This window comes from Epinephelus moara, chromosome 22, assembly GCF_006386435.1.
Source record: "Epinephelus moara isolate mb chromosome 22, YSFRI_EMoa_1.0, whole genome shotgun sequence".
Taxonomy (NCBI): domain Eukaryota; kingdom Metazoa; phylum Chordata; class Actinopteri; order Perciformes; family Serranidae; genus Epinephelus; species Epinephelus moara.
Genome location: NC_065527.1, coordinates 42,182,295 through 42,190,322, shown reverse-complemented (window position 1 = coordinate 42,190,322; position 8,028 = coordinate 42,182,295). Strand labels below are relative to the sequence as shown.

Sequence of the window (8,028 nt, the reverse complement as noted above, 5' to 3'; positions counted from 1 at the left end):
GATCCCCCCCCCCCCCCCCCCCCCCTCCCCCCCCTCAGACTGCACCTTGCATAATATTGCTGAGCTTTTCCAGACAGACAGACAGCCTGCAGTGGTGAGGTCCACTGGGATTCACACAGCAGGTGGAGGTGGAGGTGTGATGATGAAGGGGCTGGCTGTAGGGCTTGCACTGATCAATAAAGGCACCCCCTCATAAATATGTGTGTGCACATGAAATAGCTGCAGCTGGTGTTTCAGGTCATCATTTTGCATGCATGCCTCTCTGTGTCTGTCTCTCCCTTTGAACGTGAAGAGGGAATGTGTTTGCATGAATGGACATCAGACATGGAGACCAAACGCGCTGTGCACGCAGGGCTGCATGCAGGAGGAGCAGACTGGCAGCACGGGGCTCTTTGTCCAACACACACCCGCCCTTGCTTGCAATGGATGGATCACACCAACTAATTACATTTATCCATTTGCGGCTGGCTCTGCTGCCCAAATGCTGTCTCCATACTGCTGCTGCTGAGCGTCTCTCATTAGTGGTGGGAACAACCTCGGCAGCCTTCTCACGACCCAGAAACCCTCTCTGAGTGACTGTCCGCTGGTTATTTCCAGCCCAGCCCTCCGGCGCACAAATCACGAGCAGTGTGCTCCGAAATTTCAACAACTGACTGTGTGAGATCATTATTATTATTATTATTATTATTATTATTATAATGAAACCACATTCATCTCGTGCAATGATGCCAATCAACGTGGAGCATGTGATCAACACGTTATTGATCATGGTCTCTGCCAGGAGCACCAAGACAACACCATTACACGCCAAATTCATCATTATATTAATTTTAATATGCACGGTTTAGGATTTGGTGATTGGATATGTCCCTAAATAGTGTGTCTTGCGAGTTCAGAGGCTCGTGCGCATCATATTCCGTCTCGAGTCTGATAGTTTTGATTTCTAAGAATTAATTTACGTATTAATTAACATTTTATATCCCCTCGCGACTCGGCAGCTCTTGATAATACATGATGATTGTATCACGCACGGTGGGTGCCGAGTTGGAAACACCAGCCGGAGCTCTGGAGCCGCCGCTTACCTTCGCCGGGCAGCAGCGGTCCTGGAATCCGAGCACAGAGCGAGGGAGGCCGGGGATGCTGCCGCCACTGCTCCCTCTCCTCCGGAGGGGTGGATGGATGGATGAAAGGCTGGTTTTTCCGCTCCACCGATCGGGTTTGTGTTACCACGCTTCCTCCAAAACCGAACCGACACACATTCGGGGGGCGGGGGGGGCTGAGGCTGGAGGAAAAAAAGCAAGGCAACGTAATCCTGAATGGTAATGGCTGTCCTATTCCTCCTCCTTTCCCCCTCTGTGGTTCTCCCTTCTCCTCTCAGCAACCCCCAACCAGCCCTCCTCTCCTGGTCCGCTTTCACACACGCACACACACACACTCTCTCTCTCTCTCTCTCTCTCTCTCTCTCTCTCTCTCTCTTTCTCTTCAATAGGCTATTTTCACGGCTCCGACACTTAACCCATGTCTATTGAGTGTGTTAAGTGTCGCGGAAATTGAAATTTCGGTTGTACTCCTGCGTCATCCAGTGGCTCAGCAGCACCGCCAAACCCAAACCGACACACTCACAGTCACACACACTTTCACTCGTTTGGGGAATAAAGAGGGGGAAAGGGCGTTCACGGTATTTGCAGCGGCTACTCATTCACATATATTTCAGGATTACGCAGAAGAAGCATTGCTGGATCTGTTCTGCGCTTTTGCATCACGAGATAGCATTAATCTGGTTTTTCTAATCCCTCCACATACACACACATATATACACACACACACGCACCACCAACTCCTCCTCTCTCTCTCCAAACAGCTGGAGGAAGAGAGGGAGTAGCTCAAAAAGCAAATTGATTACAGCTGGAGAGATGGAGAGGAGTGGACAGTTTTATTTGGGCTGCCGCTCCCAATCAGGTCTTCACAGTTTGGGCTGACCTTTGGGCTGTCATAGGAGTCCCACACCTCACACTTTACATGTTTGTAATTTTTTATGCAAACTTTTCCATCAAAACATTGTTTATAGGCTGCAACTTTGAACTGGATTTTAGGGCCCTATGTAAAGGCAAGTCTGGCAAACTCTGCACCTCAGCATCTGCATCTCATTTAATGATTCAGTGTGTAGGATGTAGGGAGATATATTGGCAGAAATGGAATATGATACAATAAGTAAGTTTCTTTAGTGTATAATCACCTAAAAATAAGAATAGTAGTGTTTTTGTTACCTCACAATGAGCCATTTATATCTACATAGGGAGCAGGTCCTCCTCCACAGAGTCTGCCATGTTGCACCGCCATGTTTTTACAGTAGCCCACAATGGACAAGCCAAACACTGGCTCTAGATAGGGCCATTCACGTTTGTGTGTTTTAACATTTCAGCCCCAGCAGCCATGGTTAAAAGGAGAGCATATATTAGCAGGTGCTAGGCTAGCGGCCTATCTTCAACATGCCAAACAGCGTGTAGGAGAAACACTGATTTGTAACGTGAAACTGCTTTATTCAGTGTTTTTACTGTTTCAAATCACCAGGTCTGTTTGTTTTGGAAAAGAAGAGACCTCTGCAGATAATTTTCCCCCTGGTAAAAACCTACTGAATGTTTAAATTAGAAATACGGTGAGCACACGTAAGTTATAAGAGAAAATAGTTGAGCACACATAAGCAGGTCCTGGGCTAGTGAGTCGTCTGCAATGTGCCAAACAGCATAGGAAATGCAGGGGACGTGCCCCCTTCATATACGAACATGTGCATTTGCTCCCCCTGATAAAAACACTAAAGTAGCATATGATTTTGCTTTTGACAAAATTTACACCATATGTTGATGCAAGGAAGAAAAATCACAAATTGGTGGATAACTCAATTCATCAGAATGCAGGAAATGAATTGTTTGATGGCCAAAATTCTCTGGCAGGAGACCCCCAAACCCCCCATTTCATGTAACCCAGTGTTGAAACGAAACAATGACTGTGTGCAATATGAAAGAGGTCCCTCAGACCTCAACACGACATTTAAAGTGTCTGTCAATTCACTGTTTGGGTTTTTAATAGACCAAAACAAAGAACTGCTATTGCTCTTCCAGTCATTATTCTTAATTGCTGTTTTTTGTCATTCTTGTCTCAATTACTGTTTGTAGTGTTTTTTCTGTTTGCTTTATTGTAAGTCTCTATGCCTGTAAGAGTGTTGTAAGGATGTGTTTTATTCCTCAAAAGCTAAACCAGGGACAAGATCTGCAAATTAGCCACAGCTGTAAGTCCTACATATATTGTGTTGGTTGCCTTTTTTAATTTATTTTTTGGGCATTTTAGCCTTTGATTGACAACAGACAAGCGTGAAAGGGGGAGAGAGAGAGAGAGAGAGGGAGCGACATGCAGCAAAGGGCCACTGGCCAGAGTCGAACCCGGGCCGCTGCGGCAACAGCCTTGTACATGGGGCGCGTGTTCTAACCACTAAGCCACCGACGCCCCGCATTGATTGCATTTTACTTAAATGTAACAATGCCTACACGTAAAATAAATTAATAAATAAACAAATAAAAATAAACTTTACTATTTTGGTTTAGTCTTACCGCTCTCATAGCATCCAAAAACCCACAACTGCCCAGCACCAAGCAGCATACTGTGGAAGCAGGTTGGAGGTTTCTGGCACAGTTTCACCTATTTCCAAGGTGCATGGAGAAGAGGAAGACATCTGAAGAGGTCAAAACTCCAGCTACACTTGTACACAGAATGATTTTATTATAAGACCAATGTGTTGCAGCAGGTGGTAAACCCAATCACCAGACGATATGCTGGCTTTTCATGTTTTTGCAAACTACAGATGGTTACATTTCAACGTTATTAGTTAGTGGATACGTTGAAACTTTGGTTTCTACAACGCTGTGGCATGTGGTTACCTTTTGACACACAAAAAAACTTGGTTGTGGTTTGGAAAAGAGCATGTTTTGGTTTAAAATACCAGTTTTGGTGGCACTATCCGGGCAGGAAATACAATGATGACTATGTAAATAACAAGCACATTTCGAGGTACTATCCTGACAGGAAAAGCAGGGAAGTCTTGGTAAAAAACAAAAACAAAGAAACAAAAAAACAACAACAAAAAAGCAGTTTTCATGATACTATACGTGGTGGACACACAGCAACTGGTTGCTACAAAACAACCAGTTTTGTTGCTTGTTGGTCTAGAATAGTGGTCTGCCGCTTGGCAGCTGTCTCATCTAGGTAACCCACCATCCAACATTCCCTCCACCTCCCGATGACAAAGTCAGCTCATACACTACATTACTTTAGGAATGTATGTATTAATCGTATAAATGTAACTTATCTGTGGTATGCAGAAACGTATGATGTCAACTTTTATTCCAACAACTGAGCTGTGTGAACACAGGGGAGAATTTAGCAGCCAAAGACTCCAATTTTCCTATCAGGAGGTGGTGCAGACCAAAACTGGAGCTAAAAGGGAGTGAATACTGGACTTACATTCATCAGGTGTCCAGAGACATGACTCCAAAAAACGCTGCTCTGTTTTAGTCAACAAGTAGTTAATGAAAAATGGTCTTGTATTAGTTGAGGTGTCCTTGTTTTGCCCGACTGTGATGCACTCAGATTGATAAAGCACTGGGTCAACTGGGTATCACTGGGATTGCTGTGTTGGTAGAGCAGGATAATCCAGACGCAGCTGATCAGAGAGGGTGAAACACTGCTGGATTATCTGCTGCAGCTTTAATCAAACAGCAGCTAATGTACTGACCGGCCACATGTACTGTGACAATAAACATGGAGTAAAGTTCACCACTGTAACTGCTTGTTTTTTCATTACCAGTTAATTATTGATGATCCTTCAGTATAAAGCGGGGCTGTATAGAACTGGAGCTCCTGTCATGAATCTAATGGTCAGTGATGGCTTTGGCTGTGAACTCAAACCAAATTCACTTTACATAATTGAAACTTGTGATAATGTGAGTCATGGATCTGTCAACGCCGCCATGGCTATCTGTAATTTTCAGTTTAGTAAGACCAATTTGGATTTCAGGAGGACAATGAGACCGATTGCCTTCAGACAAAGCTTAACTGTGTGAGTCATTCTTCATGGAAAAACTTATTCATTCACATGGGCATAAAGTCAAAACCTCAGTGAAGTTTAATCAGATTTGAGGATGTGACATTAAACTGAGTATACAGTTTAGACTGTGAGGAGAACTCCAAACTGCCCACGGCTACTTCAGCACCAGTTTCCTGACACTCTAACACTTCAGGTTTGGCCTGATGTCAACAGTCTGGGCACTTAGCTAATGTTTCCACCTGTGTGATCTGAAATGAAAATACAGGTTTAGTACTTGCTCTTTAACTTGTACCTGACAAAGTAGGAAATTTTAATTTTCTCTTACTGCACTTATACCAACATGCCAAATCAAATTCCAAACACTTCCTTCTATTGTACAAATGCTCAGTGCTCAACCAATGTTTATTTTCATCTTTGGTAACACTGAACAGTTCTCAGCCTCTAAGACCTTTAAAAGAACCCTATAATAATCTTTTAGGATTTAGGATTTTAGAAATGGAGGTTTACAGCTCATTTCTCCCAGTAGATCTCACCAAACCAAAACAGTTTAGAACCAGTCACCAACGAAACAATTTTCTAGGTATTTAAAAAACATCACACATTTCACATTTAATGTTTACGGTTCAGTTAGTATTAACTGTAAATGGGCTATATGCAAAATTCTGAGCTTATGAGTTGTCTGTACATGGTTCTCGACATGGAGGTGCCTCAACAAGCAGCTAGTAGCTAACTGTGCTAACTTCATAAACAGCGCTAAACAACAGCAACAGTGCTGACAGAGCTGATGGTGTTTACTGGGGGGGAACCACAGGGTAGGCGCTACATTTCCCATGCAGGCACAGCCAGAGAGGCAACAAACCACAGAGAAGCTCAGATTACAACATATGTAGAAGGAGCATGACTTAATTCTCTGCTGAGGATACCATTGCTCCACCATATCTTTACACAGGAGCTCTGATTCTCTGCCCAACAGCAATTGTGCCCAACCTGACCCACCGGGTTCAAGCTGGGCTGTAATGTCTCATCATTACCCCGGGCTTGAATCATGGTGGGTTTTCACTAATTTACAGGTGTAATTTTATTTATTTATTGAAAAAAGAGCCATTAAACCATAGCACAGCCATAAAACTGCATACTGCTTCTTGCTTAAATGTCCACCCCAAGAAAAGAGCTGAAGTGTTTGTTCGTAACGTCACATAATGACGAAACCTTTTTCAGTTCTTCAGGGAGACTTGATGAGTTTTCCCTCCAGCGTTATCTGTGCTCTTGGCTCCATCTTGTGGCGCTTCACAGAGCCTCCTAATCCCATCAGTCACAATAACTGAATCAAGGATGTCAACCTGCATGCATTCATATCAGTTATCATCGGAGCGGTCCAGCCATCCCTCTGGAGCGTTTACTCTCTAAATCCATTTAAGGATTTACTAAAATTAGGTCAGTGGGTTAAAGAAATGGACTGTAATTAAACTTCCTTTCACAGCAGAGGCACAGCTGAACACATTACATGTTTACCACAGCTGAAGGAATAACTGCAAGTCATTTAACCAGCTGTGGTTTGGCTGTTTAGTACAAACTGTTTGTCTGCTGCTTGTCAACATCACAGGATGACCTGTTTTTATTATTTGCAGCCTTTAAAAAAAATAAAAAAAATTATAATGTTATCATAGAGCATTAGAGGCGTTTTTAATCTGTTGTTTGACTAATTAGGCCAATAATTAACAGCCTGCAATCCACAATTGGCGATGAAACTACACACATACAGGACTTTGGATAAAACCAATATTAAAATAACTGTGTATTAGGATTCAGCATTTTTATAATGTTAAACTTATTAAAATGATAATAAAACACAGTTTTATGGCTACATTTTCACACCATCATGTCCCATTTGCTAATGTTTATTCACAGTATGTTTTTATATTAATTCTATATCTTTTGTAGCGATGGAGAAAGAATTCAGATTACGTTAAGTGTGTGACCCATATAGGCTGCGTCCTTTAAGTGGCCTGGTTTTGATTACGACCCGTGGCTTTTCGCTGCATGTCATCCCCCTCCTCTCTCCCACCTTTCCTGTGTATCTATGCCAAAAAAATAATCTTTAAGAGGAAAAAAAAGTAGCAATACTGCACTGTAAAAATACTCCATTACAAGTAAAAGCACTACATTGAAAATGTTTCATACCAGCAAGTAAAAAAATGTTGGTATTAACAAAATTTACTCAAAAACTCTCAGGGTCTCAAAAGTAAAAGTACTTGGTGCATTAATGTGTAAGCAGCACAGGTGGGACCAAGTCATTGTTTTGCAAGTTACCAATAAGTTCCAAGTGTTTGCACTCAAGTCCAAAGTCAAGATTGACAAGTTCCAAGTCCTAAACTTTAAGTTTCAAGTCGTAAACAATTTATAATGCACTCTTCATCTAATGTAATGCCATTTTAACAGCAGAGAAATAATATACTAAATATACAAAAATCATGAATACTTTTTACATTTTTTCTTATTTGTTAAAACAAGTTTGTTGGAATTTGTTGTGTTTGTCTGTAATTTTCAACCAACACATTTTGCGTACTGCAATTAGTTTTTGAGGACTACTATTCAGTTTTTTGTTATGTAATCTTTTTTTTTTTTTTTACACAAACAAAATCATCTTTGGGGTAATTCTTTTTCAATCTGGCACTCAATAGTGACATTCATTCTTCATCTTCCTCTACTGCAACTTTACTGGATGCTGTCAGAATGGTTCAAATAAAGTGGATCTGGGGAAATCAAGCATCGACTTGCTGGGAATGAATAATTGATTAAGGAAATGGAAGGAAATTACATACCTTTAAACGTTTGTGCTTGGGAGAAGGTTTTAAGTATTTTCAAGGTAAAAGGGCCAAGTACAAGTAAAGTCACGAGTCATTGGTGTTAGCAAGCCCTTTTTTATTTTG

General features: G+C 41.8%; 1 protein-coding gene across 5 annotated transcripts in view; it reads right to left on the bottom strand.

Annotated features, from left to right (window-relative positions):
- macf1a (microtubule actin crosslinking factor 1a) overlaps positions 1–1,386 on the bottom strand; it is a 266,838-nt gene extending 265,452 nt beyond the window's left edge. For 4 of the 5 annotated variants that reach the window (XM_050034872.1, XM_050034874.1, XM_050034883.1 and 1 more), the window contains exon 1: positions 1,083–1,386. The gene's annotated coding sequence lies outside the window, so the exon portion shown is untranslated. The remainder of the gene's footprint in view (positions 1–1,082) is intronic. The other variant, XM_050034882.1, reaches the window with a different exon arrangement.
- Positions 1,387–8,028: the final 6,642 nt, after the last annotated feature.